The sequence below is a fragment of the Leptidea sinapis genome, chromosome 2 (genome assembly GCF_905404315.1).
Source record: "Leptidea sinapis chromosome 2, ilLepSina1.1, whole genome shotgun sequence".
Classification (NCBI taxonomy): Eukaryota; Metazoa; Arthropoda; class Insecta; order Lepidoptera; family Pieridae; genus Leptidea; species Leptidea sinapis.
Window position 1 is genome coordinate 19,789,807 of NC_066266.1, and position 20,334 is coordinate 19,810,140.

The window sequence follows — 20,334 nt, forward strand, 5'->3', positions numbered from 1 at the left end:
ACAACAAGTCAAATAGACACACTTTCGTATTTATAATATTAGTTATATTATAATATCGCTGACCCGACAGACGCTGTTCAGTCAATAGAACAAAAAATTATGTAAGTATTCGGGAATACTGCAGTCTAAAGCCATCGGATATGTTTAACCAAAGTTTATGATTTGAAATAAAACAAAAACGTATTTCAGTACTGAAGAAGAAGGAAAGAAGACGTCCACAGCTGGACAAAGGCCTATATTGCTTTTTTCTGAATGCTTTTATGAGGTAGTAATTAAATGATAAAGATTAATGGCATCGCGGACTTTTCTGTACAACTTTCTGTAAAAACAGCTACGCGTACATCGATGGTGCATCGTAGGAAAAAGCTACAAAGGAGACGCTTTTGTGTTTGACACATAGAATCGAAGGCGAGGGCGTACGATGTAGTCGAAGGCGAGCAATTAGAATAGCAAATTCCATACATAAATGTCAAAAAGATGTTTCCTACATCCGTCTCACTCGCTCATGAAGCGCTAGTGTCGCAAAGGCGGGTCGAACGTAACTAATGGAATAACAAATGATCTACATCTGAGGGAACATCCGATGTGCAACCGATGTAAATATTATTTTAACTTAGAGAACAACACTGCAAGAAAGTTCAAAGAGCGACTCTTAGGCCGTTCTCGAACTTGTGTGAGAACATTTACATGTTCACAGCGGTGTCTGACTTTCTTAGCTCGTAAATATCACTCGCGATGGCTAACAGCAGACGGGTTAAATCTCACACGCTCCGTATAGCGTACTTATGTTTGTTGCAAATAGTAGTATCAAGTTGCATATGCCACAAATATTGGGTGGCTGCAGACAGGTCTCAGGCCCATCAACTTCTTCCCAAGGAATTTCCCATGAATATGTACAGCTACAGGCACAAGTCCTTCCTACTGAATCACCGAATGAAGAAGTTAGAAATAATCAATCTGAACCGAGTGCTGTATTTATTTTCTTCCCTTGTGCGGTCGTACATTCAGTGTGGTAAACCGGCGGCTGCCGGGTTTTTATTATTTTACCGGGCGCAATAACAATGAGCCATTAAGAGTAGGAGTATAAATATAGCGTATGATCGTAAGAGTGTTCATTATGTCACAGTTGAGTGATAGTGAACGTTCATGGTATAGTAGTGAAAATGAAGACTCCAGTCAGTTCTCCGACGGCGTCGGGGCAGGGTGTGGGTCGTTCTGGGAAGAATTTATCGGTTCATTTTCAAACGATATCTCCGGACACGTCGAGCAACGAGGACAGCGATCACGAGGAACAACCGAACAACGTGGACGAAAATCATCAGAACGAATTGCAAGACTTTTTGCAAATGAAGGCGTCGTCTCAAAATCAGTTGCAAGCGACAATAAGTTTAATCGAAAAAGAACAATGTCAGGACGTGGGAGCGGAGACACAGTGTTTGGTAGACGAAATGGATGAGAAGGCACAAATGAAGGCTACGAAGAAGGTGAATATTCGAAAGCGTCGAAACTGTACAAATGGAGGCAAAAAGAATGCGACTCCAGCCAAGAAGACAGTGAAGACGATGCCGGATCCGTCAGCAGACAGTTTTTTGGGCGTTTTGGAGTTGATTGGGACAACGAATGTGTACAATCAAGTGATGGAGAAATTGAAGTTCGGGTAGCAAAAAGCAATGTCAATAAAGAATTTGAGTCTGAAACGAGAATTCTAAAGTCTGATATCGTTGTGGAAGACAATATTGAAATTAATCGTCCACAAACTGAGGCAGAAAGAATGAGACGATTTATAATGGAGTGCATTCAAAACCATCCTATGCGATGCCGAATTATACATGACGTGTTTACAATTCAAAATGAGCGATACAGCGATGGAAATATTTCACGCATATGTCAACAAGGAGGAAATTCCGGTTGCTCCTTCAAAGGGACCATCTTCTTCGTCTGCAACCACGGGAGAGACCACTTGCATGTCGTCCACGATTGTGCATACAACGGAAATTCCTGTCGCTGTCAACGAGTCTAAGAAATCCGAGCTGAATGTGGACACACTGGCTCAATCACGCAGTCTATTTCGAGACAGGCGAACGGAAAGCAGTACATTTTGAAATCGCCGGGAGAATGTGCACTAAATGTGGTAAAATTGGAGACTTATCCATACGCAAAAATATCCGGCTTAGACAAGAAAAATTGGTGGAAGCACGCGGAAACGAAGATGGTGTCCGTGACGAATTCCAATGTAGATCCGATTCAAATGCAGCTGAACAAAATACAGAATATGGTTATGAAGGAGGTCAGCAAAATCAAAAACTTTCAAAAAGAAGTAAAGGAGATAAATTATTGGAGTTCTTTTGGAAATTTCCAACGTCCCCAATAAACAACTTGTTCAATAACAGTGTATGGTTCAATTCGCAGTGGAAGTATTTGCCATTAAACAATACTCATATTAAATCAGTACAAAGAATTTTTCAAAGACAATTATGTGACATGTCATTTATATATTTTATGAATAAGATTAAAGATAGTGAATTACTATTTTATAATTGTGGTGTACGTGATGTAAAAGGTTACTATTATACAACTGATCAGTCATTACGTATAGTAGTAGATTTATTAATGTTTCAATATTCCAACAATGTCGAGAGAGTGACAAATATTTTAGACAGAGAAATACCTAAAAAAAAAATTGTATGTTTATTTTGAGTGCGCCTAACGCAGGCAAAAATTATTTTTTTGATGCTGTCAATATAAATATTACATTCCCGAAAATAATCGTCTGTGTGATCTTCATTTAGTCATTCATTTTCTAGGGATTTTTAGACAGTTTAAGATATAATTCTGTGCTGACTTTTACTGCTAAACATATTCAGGACATGATGTCCTTAAAAGATGTTGTTGAAACAAGATTGTTTCATTTTTACACAATAGATGACATGGAAGATCATTTTGTACATACATGGATAGGGTTGAATAAAGTACAGTTACATTCAATGTTTACTGAAGTGCCTCAGAGATTCCACGATCATCCCTAGCTTGAGCAGCATATTTAATAGAGCTCAGATCTGGTGATTCAGATGAGAGATTGTCAACTTTATTTTGTATAGGAGAACCTTAGAGAAGTGGTTGCACCAAGCTTAGGTTATAGGTAGCAATTAGTGCAAAGAAATCATGCTATACCTAACACATTGTTAGGTGATTTTGAGGGAGTTGATAGGCCCATTATAATATTTGATGGAACATATTGTTATGTTGAAAAGAGTTCGAATTACTTATACCAAAAAAAACATATACATGGGGCATACTAAAAGTTTTGCACTTCAAGCTAATCGGAACTATTTTAATTTCGAATGTTAAAAATAAAAAAGTTTTAAAAGTCAATGTAATTATTTTGTGCAACAAAAAAGGAGTGTTTTCAGAGTTCATGTATGTATGTAAAGTAAATAATATGCATTTCTTTGTTCCACTGTAACTTGTAAATGCCTGAACAGATTAGGATCTATGTAGCATTTTTAGAACTCTTACAATATCTTTTTCTGTTTTAATTCAATGTGGCACAGTAGTTGTTTTATTTTTTAAATTGCTACTTGGTCTTCTTAACAGGTGCCGCCAACAAGTACAGTAACACGTAAGCAATATTTTTAATTTAGGTAGATACATAGGTACTTTTTGCAATTCTTGGAACCTAGTTATAATACCAAAAATGTTTCAGCTGGTGAGAGTGAACGTCAGCTATGGGCGCACAGTTCACCGAGAAGGCGATCGAGACGTGGTACGGCAGAAATAGGCGCTTCGATGCAGTATTGTATTTTGTAGTATAATATCCGCAATCATGTTGATGTAGGTTTTTATAACTCCTGTGGGAACTGTTTGATTTCCTGGGATAAAAAGTTTTCCTTATTTGTCTCCAGAATAGGAATAGTTAGGATAGGAAGTTTTAATCATGTGTTTATTTAGTTTGTGTGGGTTTGTAATACTAACTGTAGTATATATAATATTATAAGAGCGCGAAAACGATCTCCAAATTTTGAAATACATAGTTGTACTTACTACCTGTGTAATATAGTGTAACCCAAAAAATTGTTTGTCCTAATAAATACCTTTTTATTCATGTACATAAATGTTGGTGCACATAAAAATGTAAATTATTTTATAAATATATTATTATTTTATTACCCATGTGTTTTATTCCACAGTAATATATATATGTAATGAGGCCATCTTTGGTTGGGTAGGTCCAGAAAATTCTTTTTGAAATAAAATGAATTTAATTTAATGAAAGCATTTCGTAGTTTATAGGTTCAGTTATATCAACATATCATTGTACATAAACCAGGGATCACCTGGACGTCATAAGAATTGCTTTAATTTTGGGATTATATTACATTATATCAAATAACATCAAAACCCGGGTTTTGATTTCAAAAATGATAATTTGATGCAATTCTAGGCGGCGGTCCAGACATTTTAGGGCGATCTCCTTTAGCGATTAAGGTTTGACAACAAGTCAAATAGACACACTTTCGTATTTATAATATTAGTTATATTATAATATCGCTGACCCGACAGACGCTGTTCAGTCAATAGAACAAAAAATTATGTAAGTATTCGGGAATACTGCAGTCTAAAGCCATCGGATATGTTTAACCAAAGTTTATGATTTGAAATAAAACAAAAACGTATTTCAGTACTGAAGAAGAAGGAAAGAAGACGTCCACAGCTGGACAAAGGCCTATATTGCTTTTTTCTGAATGCTTTTATGAGGTAGTAATTAAATGATAAAGATTAATGGCATCGCGGACTTTTCTGTACAACTTTCTGTAAAAACAGCTACGCGTACATCGATGGTGCATCGTAGGAAAAAGCTACAAAGGAGACGCTTTTGTGTTTGACACATAGAATCGAAGGCGAGGGCGTACGATGTAGTCGAAGGCGAGCAATTAGAATAGCAAATTCCATACATAAATGTCAAAAAGATGTTTCCTACATCCGTCTCACTCGCTCATGAAGCGCTAGTGTCGCAAAGGCGGGTCGAACTTAACTAATGGAATAACAAATGATCTACATCTGAGGGAACATCCGATGTGCAACCGATGTAAATATTATTTTAACTTAGAGAACAACACTGCAAGAAAGTTCAAAGAGCGACTCTTAGGCCGTTCTCGAACTTGTGTGAGAACATTTACATGTTCACAGCGGTGTCTGACTTTCTTAGCTCGTAAATATCACTCGCGATGGCTAACAGCAGACGGGTTAAATCTCACACGCTCCGTATAGCGTACTTATGTTTGTTGCAAATAGTAGTATCAAGTTGCATATGCCACAAATATTGGGTGGCTGCAGACAGGTCTCAGGCCCATCAACTTCTTCCCAAGGAATTTCCCATGAATATGTACAGCTACAGGCACAAGTCCTTCCTACTGAATCACCGAATGAAGAAGTTAGAAATAATCAATCTGAACCGAGTGCTGTATTTATTTTCTTCCCTTGTGCGGTCGTACATTCAGTGTGGTAAACCGGCGGCTGCCGGGTTTTTATTATTTTACCGGGCGCAATAACAATGAGCCATTAAGAGTAGGAGTATAAATATAGCGTATGATCGTAAGAGTGTTCATTATGTCACAGTTGAGTGATAGTGAACGTTCATGGTATAGTAGTGAAAATGAAGACTCCAGTCAGTTCTCCGACGGCGTCGGGGCAGGGTGTGGGTCGTTCTGGGAAGAATTTATCGGTTCATTTTCAAACGATATCTCCGGACACGTCGAGCAACGAGGACAGCGATCACGAGGAACAACCGAACAACGTGGACGAAAATCATCAGAACGAATTGCAAGACTTTTTGCAAATGAAGGCGTCGTCTCAAAATCAGTTGCAAGCGACAATAAGTTTAATCGAAAAAGAACAATGTCAGGACGTGGGAGCGGAGACACAGTGTTTGGTAGACGAAATGGATGAGAAGGCACAAATGAAGGCTACGAAGAAGGTGAATATTCGAAAGCGTCGAAACTGTACAAATGGAGGCAAAAAGAATGCGACTCCAGCCAAGAAGACAGTGAAGACGATGCCGGATCCGTCAGCAGACAGTTTTTTGGGCGTTTTGGAGTTGATTGGGACAACGAATGTGTACAATCAAGTGATGGAGAAATTGAAGTTCGGGTAGCAAAAAGCAATGTCAATAAAGAATTTGAGTCTGAAACGAGAATTCTAAAGTCTGATATCGTTGTGGAAGACAATATTGAAATTAATCGTCCACAAACTGAGGCAGAAAGAATGAGACGATTTATAATGGAGTGCATTCAAAACCATCCTATGCGATGCCGAATTATACATGACGTGTTTACAATTCAAAATGAGCGATACAGCGATGGAAATATTTCACGCATATGTCAACAAGGAGGAAGTTCCGGTTGCTCCTTCAAAGGGACCATCTTCTTCGTCTGCAACCACGGGAGAGACCACTTGCATGTCGTCCACGATTGTGCATACAACGGAAATTCCTGTCGCTGTCAACGAGTCTAAGAAATCCGAGCTGAATGTGGACACACTGGCTCAATCACGCAGTCTATTTCGAGACAGGCGAACGGAAAGCAGTACATTTTGAAATCGCCGGGAGAATGTGCACTAAATGTGGTAAAATTGGAGACTTATCCATACGCAAAAATATCCGGCTTAGACAAGAAAAATTGGTGGAAGCACGCGGAAACGAAGATGGTGTCCGTGACGAATTCCAATGTAGATCCGATTCAAATGCAGCTGAACAAAATACAGAATATGGTTATGAAGGAGGTCAGCAAAATCAAAAACTTTCAAAAAGAAGTAAAGGAGATAAATTATTGGAGTTCTTTTGGAAATTTCCAACGTCCCCAATAAACAACTTGTTCAATAACAGTGTATGGTTCAATTCGCAGTGGAAGTATTTGCCATTAAACAATACTCATATTAAATCAGTACAAAGAATTTTTCAAAGACAATTATGTGACATGTCATTTATATATTTTATGAATAAGATTAAAGATAGTGAATTACTATTTTATAATTGTGGTGTACGTGATGTAAAAGGTTACTATTATACAACTGATCAGTCATTACGTATAGTAGTAGATTTATTAATGTTTCAATATTCCAACAATGTCGAGAGAGTGACAAATATTTTAGACAGAGAAATACCTAAAAAAAAAATTGTATGTTTATTTTGAGTGCGCCTAACGCAGGCAAAAATTATTTTTTTGATGCTGTCAATATAAATATTACATTCCCGAAAATAATCGTCTGTGTGATCTTCATTTAGTCATTCATTTTCTAGGGATTTTTAGACAGTTTAAGATATAATTCTGTGCTGACTTTTACTGCTAAACATATTCAGGACATGATGTCCTTAAAAGATGTTGTTGAAACAAGATTGTTTCATTTTTACACAATAGATGACATGGAAGATCATTTTGTACATACATGGATAGGGTTGAATAAAGTACAGTTACATTCAATGTTTACTGAAGTGCCTCAGTTAGAGATTCCACGATCATCCCTAGCTTGAGCAGCATATTTAATAGAGCTCAGATCTGGTGATTCAGATGAGAGATTGTCAACTTTATTTTGTATAGGAGAACCTTAGAGAAGTGGTTGCACCAAGCTTAGGTTATAGGTAGCAATTAGTGCAAAGAAATCATGCTATACCTAACACATTGTTAGGTGATTTTGAGGGAGTTGATAGGCCCATTATAATATTTGATGGAACATATTGTTATGTTGAAAAGAGTTCGAATTACTTATACCAAAAAAAACATATACATGGGGCATACTAAAAGTTTTGCACTTCAAGCTAATCGGAACTATTTTAATTTCGAATGTTATATTTTTTGAAACTTTGCAACCTTATTAGTAAAAAAAAACAATTGGAGGGAAATCATTTGTCAATTGTTTTTATCAGCTTTTGGGAGAGAAGCATTTAGCTTGAGCACCGTGAAGCGATGGTTTGCTGAATTGGAGAGAGGATTTTTGTGAATTGGACTTGTTAATTATATACCGGCAACTTTGGCTTCTCTCTTTTGGATTTAGACTTTTGTGTTGGCATCCTTGTTATCTACCCTGCCTACGCATTCCTCTTCACAAAAATATGTGAACATGCACCTCATTTATGAGGAATGCAGATGCATCGCAAGTGCCGCCGCTAGACTTTATCATGAAAGATATGCGCTTTCCGGATCACCGCATGTTTGTCAATGTGCACGTTTCACTCACGGCGGCCATTTCCCGAATCAAGGCTGGCGGTAGGTAGAGCTCGCTTTCCTTACGAGGAAGAAGTGTTGCAAGAGGTCGCAGATGAAGAATTTCCGTTCGTGGAATTGAAGCAAGAACGGGAATACCCAAAAGCACAGCAAATCCTATTATTACAAAGGGCCGAAATGTATCCGTTTCACGTACAACGAGTTCAAAGACTTCTTGCTCGAAATTATCCTGAAAGGATTTCATTTTGTAGAACAATGCTACAGAGGCATAATGAAAATCCCCAATTTATTCAAAAAATTCTCTGGTCAGATGAATCTACATTTAACAAAGATTCTTCTATAAACTTACACAATTTTCACCAGTGGCATGTGGCGAATCCACATTTAATGCGAGCAGACAGATTCCAGTATCGCTTTAAAATAAACCTGTGGCCCGGAATTTTGAACAGCAAAATTATTGGTCCTTTTGACCTGCCAGAGAACTTGAATGGCACGAATTACCCATTTTTTATGAGAAAATTTACCAAGCTTGTTAGAGGACGTACCACTAACAGATCGTCGCTACATGTGGTATCAACAAGATGGCTGGCTGCCCAGAATATTCCGCAGTGCAAGCAAGAGATTTGAAGGAAGGAGAAGGTGGATTGGACGTTCAGGCACTATCACGTGGCCCATTGAGAGCGTAGCTGAACTAATTTCTCAAGCTTCCGTCCGTCCTTCCGAAAAATCTGTACCTGGACGAAAAGTAAGTAAAGAACGTGTAACCATACTACCATGTGCTAACGCTGCGGGTACACACACGCTAAAGATGGTGGTCGCTGTAAAATCTAATAAACCACGTGCATTCAAAAACATTCCGTGTCTAACATATGGTTGCCAGACGTGGTCATTAAGGCAAGAGGACGAAAAGAAAATTTCTATATGTCAGCGAAAAATGGAAAGGAGTATTCTTGGGTGAAGGTTATCCGATAAAATTACTAATCGAAAAATAAGAAGAAAAACAAAAACAGTAGATGCACAGATAAGAATAAGGCTCCTTAAATGGCACTGGGCAGGACATATTTGTAGGATGGACAATAATAGATGGACGAAACGCCTAACAGAGGGGGTACCACGAGAGGAAAAAAGGAGAAAAGGGAGACCTCGTAAGAGATGGAGAGACATCTTCAACAACAGATGTGGATCCCATTGGATACGTACGGCACGAGAAAAAGATGTTTGGAAGGGTTTAGGAGAGGCCTACGCTACAGAAGCGACTACTACTTTTAAATACTAATAAAATTAAACTAGTATTAAACATACTAAATTAATTAAACTCTTATATGTATATAGTTCAAACTAGAGTAACATATAAAACAAAATTGTTGTAGTAGAAAAATATAGGCTATTTTTATTTTATTTTTATTTATTTTTTATTCAAAAACATTGATTTACCCGTACACTTTTATGGACAAAAAGTGTGTGGATGACAAAAGATCTTTTCAAAAAGTGGTTAGATGATTGCTACGTACCGGAATTTAGAAAATGGTTGAAAGATCATAATTTTCTTCAAAAAGCTTTATTGCTTCTTGATAACGCTCCCGGTCATCCATCTGAAGAAGAACTGACAACTAAGGATAAATGGATCTCTGCGATGTTTCTTCCGCCAAACTGCACTGCACTGATTCAACCAATGGATCACAGCATATCATTCAGTTTGTAAAGCAATTATAAGAGAAACCTACTTCTGAAATCCGTATCAAAAGACAAGCAAGCCAATAGAAAAGACGTTAAAAGAATTTAATATGAAATACTTTGATTTAGCTCTTTGTCAATCGTGGTATGCGTTACCTTCATCAACTATTACATCTACTTGCATAAAGTTATGGCCAGATATAGTCGCCACTCCTACCAACGATCCATAAATCAGTGTACCTTCGGAAGTAAAAGAACAAATTGCTGCTGAAACACAGATAAGTCCGGACGAATTGGAAACCTGGTGCCGTGGAATGGATAAAGAGGAAAATATTTTTCATGAAATGTCTCACGAAGAGATTATAAAAGAGATTCCTAGTTGTACAACACAAATCAAGAAGGTGACGACGAATTGCAAGTACTCCGCAAGTGAAAGCACAAGATGCAATTAATGCCTTTGAGCTGTGTTTGCAATGGGCTGAAGAGAATGGTGCATCCTACAACGAACTTCTACTTTTGAGGGACAAAGCTTTAACCTCGCTTTTCAACAATGTTAAACAAATAAAAAAACCATGTTGGGCCTCCTCAAAGAACCTGTTCTCCAAATAGTTGGACTTCAGGTGAGGTGTTCTTTGATTGGAAGCACTTTTTTGTGAAACATGTTCAACCTACCCCTGAGATAAAAATACTTCTATTATTGGATAACCACGTGAACCATAAGCATTAGCTTTAGATTACGGCAACAAGAACAATGTCGTAATTTTATCCTTGGCCCCCACACAACTCATAAAAATACAGCCAATGAATGTAGCGGTTTACGGCTTACTGACGACTTACTTTGAAAGGGAGCTAAATTTCTTCCACAAATTGCACCCAGGACGCATTATAAATTCAATACGATGTAACCAAACCGTTATCACCAGCTTTTCTGAAAAGTGCAGTAGCTCAAAATGCAGTTCACGGATTTGAAAGAGCTGGGATTTGGCCAGTGAATACATATTATACTTTAGTGACGAAGATTATGAACCAGCCGCTGTGATTGTAGGCACTTCCAATATGAATATATGCACAGAAAGTACAAACTCACTAGAAACGAAGGATTTCCCAGACCTTTTGCAGAAACTTCAACTTTTTCGCCTTCACTTCTTCAAGAACAGATTCTATATCTCTTGGAAGTATTCATAATCATGCACAAATGATACACAAACATATTTTATATTTAGTCTCAATAATATAGACAATAAAAAGCAATGATGTAATTAGTTAAGAGGGGAAGAGGCCAGGAGACTCATAGCACAGGTTCTACCTAGTTCGAGCTCCTGTCTCCCAACTGTAGTTTTAACATTTTAAGAATATGTATTGCTGTACATATTCTATACTACATATGGGGTGAAATATACGTATTTGATTTGATTTTGAACAGATTCTATCAAATTCAGTAGATCCTCTATCAGAGATATTTCCATCTAGAAACAGTACTCCCTCTTGTGAGTTTCAAGACTTTGCGCCCATTGTTAACACGCCTGAAAAGATTCGTAGCGACGGCTGTACACCTGATACCGAACCTGGCCCGAAAGCGGAGAAAAAATGGCTATAGCTGCTCAGAAAGGTGACACAGTGGTGCCAGAGACTGAAGTAAATATTCGACAAAATACTCTGAAGTCCCTTGGTGTTAAGACATATTCCAATTCCTGCCAAAGCAAAGACCACGCTTAAACGGAAATTACTAAAATCGGAAATATTAACCACAGAACTCCGACCAAAGAAGATCAAAAGCAGAAATATGAGAAAAATAAAGTTATGAATGTTACTAAGACTGAATGATAAGTACAAAAATTGTTCGTAATAAGCCTGCACAGACAAAAAACTGCTAAAAAGGTTAAGTTACCAAAGAAAATAAAAAAATAAGGATACTTTATGCTTTTTTTGCGGTGAAATAATAGAAGAAGAAGGTAAACCAATTGAAAATTCGATACAATGTGAAGAATGGTGTTACTATTGTTCTGGTTTGGATGGCTCTCAAGGGTATACATACCTGTGACATTGCCAATCTTAATTTTCTAATTTATGGTGAAGTAAAGTTTTTTTATCAGTTCTCTTGCGCTCCCATAAGAGCGTTGACATCGCACTTCATTGTGAGATATTAATGATGACATTTCCGGAAATAAAAATATATTGTTCAATAATATTCAGCATTTTTTAGTACTTTATATCACGGGCGTGAATTATTAAGCTAATTACATTAGTTATTTGTTTTGTGTTTATTTGTTTATTGTTAATTATATTTAGTGTTTGAATTGGGAAAAAAAAAGAAATTGCTATGTGTTTTGTGTTTAAAATAGACAACTAAGGAATTTTAATACAATGGAGAAATTCCAGTGTCGCGATTGTGACGAAAATACGATTTGTTTACAGAAATTAGGTACGTATCCTTTTGCACAATTTTCGTTCGTAGATTAAATAAAAATTGTTTCTCTTAAACCGGCGTCATGGGGGCTGGGTCAAATTTGTAGGTCACTTTTGTAGTTCGCTTATAATGTTACAACGACGCGCGCGACGTTGCCGCTCTTCGCAGTAGCTGGAGTCAGAGAGGGAAATGTTTGAAGCCTTTGTTGAAAACTGCAAGAAATCTTATGTTCCAAGTGACTGTCTTACAATTGACGAAATGCTGATAGCTTTCCGAGGCCGCTGTTAATTTCGCCAATACATAGCCTGGCAAATATAGATGAAAAATATTTGCTTAAGTAGATACACGAAACTTTTACATCAATTTTCATCACCATCATGTTCAAAGTTTGCCACGAGAACGTCGCAAAAAATTAGCCAATTTTCAGGGGAATCTACAGAGGAGTCCCCAGAAAAAAAAATGCTGGTGTTGATCTTCTAAATAAATCAGGTGTGCCCTGCAAGCAAAGATCGCAAAACTACACACGTATGTAAAGATGCAACAAGCATATTAGCCCTCAACATATAGTGCATATCTGCGCTAATTGTATTGATAATAATGAGTCTGAGTAACATATTTACAAAGCACAAAAAATTATCATTCCTTAACTGGGTAATGGTGACCCAGCCCCCACGTCCGTGTAACACTTTTCCACACCCATGACGCCGGTTGAACTCAACAAAAAGGTAAAACTATGAGATATTTCAATACCAAGTATTAGAAAAATACACTTGGCTAGCTGGATGCCGCCATTCCAATTTATTGTTCTGCTTTCCTTGCTGTTATTTTCTACAACGAAGACTGTGTGGAATGATACTGGTTAGGGCGCGTTCCCACCGTGTCGTGACGACAGATAATCGTGTAGTTTTAAGTGTCGTGGCTTATATGTTTAAATGGAGGTGTTCACATTTAGAACGACACAATTTACTGTCGTCTACGACAGTTTTTGCAGTGACGACACTTTGTCGTGACAGTGGGAACGGCAAGCACGACAGTCGTAAAACGATAAAAAAATCGTGGACGGCAACTCTATGTAGACCACGTGTTTTCCCTTCCCTCTCGCACCCGCGCGCCCCTCGCGTCTGTACTTGGTTTACTTTGTGCGTGTTAGAACTTGTCAGACTCCTGCGCATGGTGGACGTATAACAATGGCTAATAATATAACACCGGAAGTTTTAATTCCACTTGTGGAACAAAGGGCTGTCCTTTGGGACAAAACTTTAGACATTTATAAAGACAAAGGTTTGAAATTAGCCGCGTGGAGAGAAATTTGTTGCGTTTTTGAACCTAATTTTGACAAGTTGGAGGAAAAGGAAAGAAAAGATTTCGGTAAGTTTCTGAAACTTTTTATTTATTATGATACGTGTGCTGTAATGTTTTGCCAAGGTACGGAGCCTATTTCAGATACAAAATAGTCGGAAAATTGTAAGCGCACTGCGTTTCCACCACCTTCGTTTGGACGCAGCTGTGTTGCAGGCATGTTTACCAGGGGCATAACGGTTGGGGTATTCTCCAAGTATATAGCGTCTTTTTTTATTAAAAAATTATGTAATACCGTACAAGCCTTTACAACTTCAATAGCTGTTTCTGCACATACATCCAATGGTCTATGCAAGATCCTCCATTTATTGGATAAGATACCAAAAGTGCATTCAACATATCTTCTCGCGCGGCTTAGACGGTAATTAAATATCTTTTTCTTATTGTCTAAATGAGTACCGCCATAAGGTCGCAATAAATTTTGTGACAATGTAAAGGCTTCGTCTCCAACAAATACATATGGTATTTCTTCTTGCATATTTTCGTGTAATGGCGTGGGTCTTGGTATATTTAAAGTACCATCATTTAGTTTCTTCCAAAAATTGGATTGTTTTAGGATAGATGAATCACACTCTTTTCCGTATGAACCAATACTAACGTAAATGAAACGGTATTCTGAATCAACAATTGCAAATAAAATAAAAGAAAAATAATCCTTATAGTTAAAAAACATAGAACCACTATTTATTGGCTTTGTAATCCTTATGTGCTTGCCGTCCAGCGCACCGAGGCAATGAGGAAAATTTGCTTTCGTTTTAAAAGCTTCAGCGATCGCTTTCCATTCTTCTTCGGTATTGGGCAACTTTAAATATTCTGCACTTAATACGCTCCAAATAACAGAACACGTTTCTTTGATTATTTTGCTGATGGTTGACATTCCCACTCTAAAATTATAATGCAGTTGTTTAAACGAACATCCCGACGCGCTTATATTCGAGGACCAATGCCCTAACATTATAATTATGTATAAACATAAAATTTCATCTTCGTCCATTGAACTCAGGAGAGTAAACGCACTAGTAATCACCAAGCGAACGCAGAGGCGACTAGATTTGTAGCTTGCTGATGATGCGAGCGATCTGAGCGATCCAATGGGAACAGCTAGATACGACAGTCGCTAAACGATAAAAAATGTTGACGACAAACAATCGTTATAATGGGAACAGGTAGAGACGACAGTCGTCGAACGATAAATTAGTCGTTACGACATAGTGGGAACGCGCCCTTACTGTGACTTGACTAATTTTACAAATATTTCTAAAAAATCACGATCAATCTGACAAACATATTCAAGCGTGTTTATCTATGCTTTCTTTTGGAAAAAATCGCATTGAATTACGTATTAGTGCACAATTTAAAGCGGACGTTGAGCGTCATAACGCAAAAATCGACCGCAATAGGAATATTTTTTACCGTTGAAAAGATGTAACTTGTTTTTTGGCAAAACAGGAGCTCCCTTTTAAAGCACACCATGAAACAGAGTCTTTTCTGAATAAAGGTAATTTAATCGAAACCATTGAACTTTTGGCTAAATACGAAGGGCTTTTAGAAGATCATCTTCACAATAATTATTCGAATGCTTTCACTGGTCTTTGGAATAGAACACAAAATGAATTGATTTCTTCAATTGCCACGCTTATGTTACGGAATATTAAAATTCAAATTAGTCAAACGGATTTCGTAGCAGTTATGATAGACGAAACGCCGGATGTTAGTGCGAAAGGACAGCTCGTTCTTATTTTGAGATATTACGATAGAAATTAAATCGTAGATAGATTTATTGGTTTTATGGATGTCAGATCGGCTCGAACAGCTCAGATTCATAGCATTATTGACTTAGATTGCCTTAAAGAATATGATTGCATTACCAAATTAGTTGCTCAAACATATGATGGGATAATGTTATGTCTGGGGAGAACGGAGTCAAAGGATTGGTGCACGGGCACTGCCCTCACGCGTTGTATGTATGGTGCTCGGCCCATCTTTTAAATTTAGTTCTTTCCAAATCATGTGAGAGAATGAGTGAGACAAAACGATTTTTCAAAGTTATCAAAACAATAAGTAACTTTTTCAGTAATAGTACTAATCGACTAGCTTTTTATGATGAACATTCGGACGCGAAAAAAATTCCCCGTTGTGCTCCCACTCGTTGGGCTTATAATTCTCGCACAGTAACCGTGAGTTTCATAATTTGATACACGTCTTCGAACAAATGTTAGAAAATCCTGAATCCTGGGACAGTGAAACCTTAACACAGGTTAACACTTTTTTTATAACATTAAAAGATTTTGAATTTATTTTTCTGTTACAAGTATTCAGCGAAATATTTGAAATATCTGATTTGCTTTATAATTCATTGCAAAAGCAAACGTGCGATATTGGTTCTTGTTTTGAAAAAATACATTCTTTCGAAAAAATTTTGAGTCAACTAAAGTGAGGAATTTGATACAAAGGCCTCAAGGACGATCGGTTCTGCGCTGCCCTCATCCAACGAATTAAGGCTTGACCAGATCGTCAGTCCATCTTGTGGGGGACCTACCAACATGCGTCTTCCGGTACGTGGTCGCCATTCGAGACTGCCCCAACGGTCATCTGTCCGTCGCAATCATTTGGACTATGTTGGTATTTTCTGATTCGATCTCGCAGGGAATCTCCGGGCATAACCCTCTCCATTGCCCTCTGAGCGACCATCAGCTTTCTCATAAGGCCCATAGTTAGCGACCACGTCTGCGTACTGAAGTCATCACTGGCAAAACACACTGGTTGAAAGCCTTCTTCTTCAGACACTGTTATTTGGGACGATAAGATTTTACGGAGCTTCTCGAACACTGCTCGCCCATCCGATTTGGATTCGACGCGTGACTTCTTTCTTTGGACCTGCCTAACTGGATTGTTTGTCCGAAGTAGACATACTCGTCGACAATTTCGAGAGTACAGTTCCCAATTGTTGTGGGAGTAGATGCGACATGGACATTAGACATGATCTTCATTAGACATGTCTTGTCCTTGTTCATTGAAAAACGTGAAAATAACTAAAGTGGTAATGATAAGCGAAATAAAGCATTTTGTTGTGTTGTTGACATCTTTATGAATCATTTTCATTGTGTTGAGAAACAACTTGAGCGTTTGTTTCATGGGGGTAGATAAACAAAGTGAAGTGCACGAAAAATAAAAACTACAGAACCTACAAATTGAAAGAGTTACAGTGCCCAAATACCAAACAATACATGATTAAATATGCTACAAGGGACAGAGACCAACAAACAGCCCTGCTTGCAATAACAATAACAATGGTGCTCAGATTAAAAGAGACACACGCCAATAGAGACTGCATATTATAACTCCAGTAAGCAATGTCAGTCTAGAAGTAATGAACTCATGTTAACAACGTCCTTCCATTGGCACAAAGAGAAGTAGCTGGTTTTATTTTTATGCAGGATAATGCACGACCCCATACGGCTCGTGTTACTCAAAGAGTCAATGATTTATTATGACTTTCGCTGTGATTTTACTCAACAACAAAGTTATGATAGTCTGCGATTAGCATTTCTTAATGAAGCCACATCTCGTGCCACTATTTACAATTGGTTGTACAACAACATGTAAATAGTGGCACGGGATGTACAATTGCATACAACAAAATGTACAATTTAATGATTTTTATCTGGAAGAAATTGAGAACATAAATGATTTTAATGTTTACCTCCTGGCTCAAATCAAAATGAAAATTACAATTGAACCAGCACTCTGGTATTGTATGTATTCCACTGAATACATGGGAGAAAAGTTTCTGTGATACATTTGGAAACAAAGGTTGGGTTGGTCACTCATCAGATATGCCCATGCCAAGAACCATTTTTTTATTTGGTACCGTATGTGCAACATGATTCGAAAACGAAACAAAAATAGTCTAAGGCCAACAACTGCTAAATTTCACACGAAAGCTTCATTCTACCGCCACCTATGTCAAGTATGTGGGTTACACTGAAAATGTTTAGAACTGGCCAGCTATAAACATTGCTAATGAAAACATTTTAAATTTCAATTTTAGAACTCTTTGGTAACCTAATGTAGTATATTGCATTCATTTGTCATTTGTTTTTGTGATTGGCGGCAAATCACTCTTCGATTAGCATTTCTTAATGAAGCCTCATCTCGTGCCACTATTTACAATTGGTTTAAGTTTAAGGCCCGTATTAAGGTGGGTTAACGTTACGAGGCGTAATGTAACATGTTACACAGCGAGCAATCGTGCAGTCAGTACGTCGTGTTACGGGGAAACCAGCGAGCAACGAGCGCTCGTTGCTCGCATTGAGTGCTCCACACGGCTGTCGGTTTTTTGGCGAATCCTTTGACTGTTACGCGGTTCAGTCAGTACGCTGTTGCAAGTCGTCACGAGCGCACAAAGTGCGTCGCATGTCGCGAGTGGTCACAGATCGTTCCTGCGTAATTATTGTATTTATTTCTTGAAACATAGAGTGGAACAGAGAAAAAAACTCTGTATTTTATAGAAAAATACAGAGAAGAACCAGTGTTGTGGAACCCAGCTCATCCAGAGCATTATAACAAATTAAAGAAAGAAGACGCTTGGGCTAGATTAGCTTCGTTATCGACAGTGAAAGGGAAACGTGTTTACTGGCATCATTGAGGAGGGAAAAATAAAATACTAAAAAATCAACTGGTACAGGAAAAGGTACGTAATAAGTTGTTAAGTAGGTACTTAGGCCCACTTGCACCACCTGCACTAACTAACACTGACAATCATTTTAGTAAATAAAAATTCCGGAAACATATGGTATATTTCAAGTATTTACGACATAATTGTAGCTTGTAAAGACTGGTTTACGACGCGCTGTCTTTGTTATTTTTTTTCAATGAAGTTTTCTTTCGAAAACTTACAATTTGTCCCTTTTTCATGTTCTGAGGTTCAAATATTACCATTCTGTACAGCAAAAATGACTATTTTGTACAATAGAGAGCGTATTTTAAAAACAAATAGTGACGACGTTTGTTAATTTCAACTTTTTCAGGTGCAGAAGAAGTGTATCATAGTACTTGGTTTGCATACAAAGCTATGATATTTCTACTGGATAGAAGTACACCTCGTGCCACAACAGATACTGTAAGTCCATTTTAAGAATAATTTTCTTGCCAGCTTACAGACCCTTGCTGAATGCAGTATTCAGCAACTACATTACGAACATTGTGAGCAGATCTTGTAGCCCTTCGCGGTCTAATTTGCAAGGGTAACATACTAGTCATATCATTGTTACATTCTCTCCAGTTTCCTAATCTAACCTGGCCGTTCGATTCTTCGTCAAAGCTACGGACTGGGGTTTATTCATGAGCATTATTACCTTTTCTTAAAAAATTGTAAAGGCATGTTATTGCTGTTACGACATATGTCGCGGTTTTCGGTTCTAGCAATATTGGTTTCCGCAACACTCTAAACACTGCAGACAATATGCCAAGCACATTTTCCACCACTCTACGAGCTCTGCAAAGTCGGTAGTTATATATACTTTCAAGAACCGCGTTCATGATATCCTGCATATACTTTCATCATATTTTCGGAAAGAGCAAAAGCTTCATCGCCAACAAAGTAAAATGTAATTTCTTCTGTTCTTGCTGGCAACGCAGTGGGTTGAGGGATGTTTAGTGCATTATTTTTTAGTTTTTCGTTTAATTCACAGTTGTTGAAAACCCCTACATCAGATATTCTTCCTTGACATCCAATGTTTACATACAAAAAGTTATGTTTCGCGTCAACAACTGCCAATAATACGATGCTGAAGAAACCCTTGTAATTATAAAATTCACTTCCACTGTTGATCTGTGACTGCAGTACAATATGTTTACCGTCGATTGCGCCTAAGCAATGTGGAAAATTCCACAAAGTATCATAGTCACTTGATACAGCCAGCCATTTCTCCGGTGTTTCTGGCATCTGAAATAATGATTTATATTTATTTTCAGCTACGTGAATGTGAAGGTGCTTCAGAACAACCGCCTGATGATTGCCCTCCGCTTGCCAATGAAATCGATAATGATTGCCCTCTGCCTCCAAAAAGGAAGAAAGCAGTAGCCCCAAGCCCGGAAGAGATAATGGCATCTACTTTCAGTATTTTAAAAAAGAAAACCGAGCAAATGGAGTCAACGTGGCACAAACTTGACGAATGTGACGCCTATGGTATTATTTTGGCAAATAAATTAAGATCTTATTCAAAGACAACAAAAATACATGTGCAGCATTACATATCTAACATATTATTTTCTGCTGATCGCGGAGAGTATGACTATGTTGGCATGAATAGCAACAATTCTTCACATGGATACTATACACGACCAACAACTTCAAGAGCCGCACAGCAAAGCCATGAAACACCTGCATAAATATATAAATACGTCCGATCAAAATGGTTATGGGTCACCAGCTATGAGTGAATAATTTCTATCGGAATTTGGTGATTTAATTGATTAATTAATTTGATATGTTTGGCTATTTTTTCTGAATTAATTAAAACAGTGCATACCTTAACATGTTCTTTTAATGCTCCAATAAGGGCTTCGCTGACCTCTTTTACTATAAATCCTATTCGTTGCTTTGATATCTTGAAGAGATATTGCATAATAATATAGGAATCTCCTGTAGCATAAAAAAAGAAGCGTTAGTGCTAA

At 37.7% G+C, this 20,334-nt stretch overlaps 1 pseudogene; it reads left to right on the forward strand.

Annotated features, from left to right (window-relative positions):
* Nucleotides 1-1,448: 1,448 nt before the first annotated feature.
* On the forward strand, nucleotides 1,449-20,183 carry LOC126973456 (uncharacterized; annotated as a pseudogene).
* The last annotated feature ends 151 nt before the right edge of the window (nucleotides 20,184-20,334 follow it).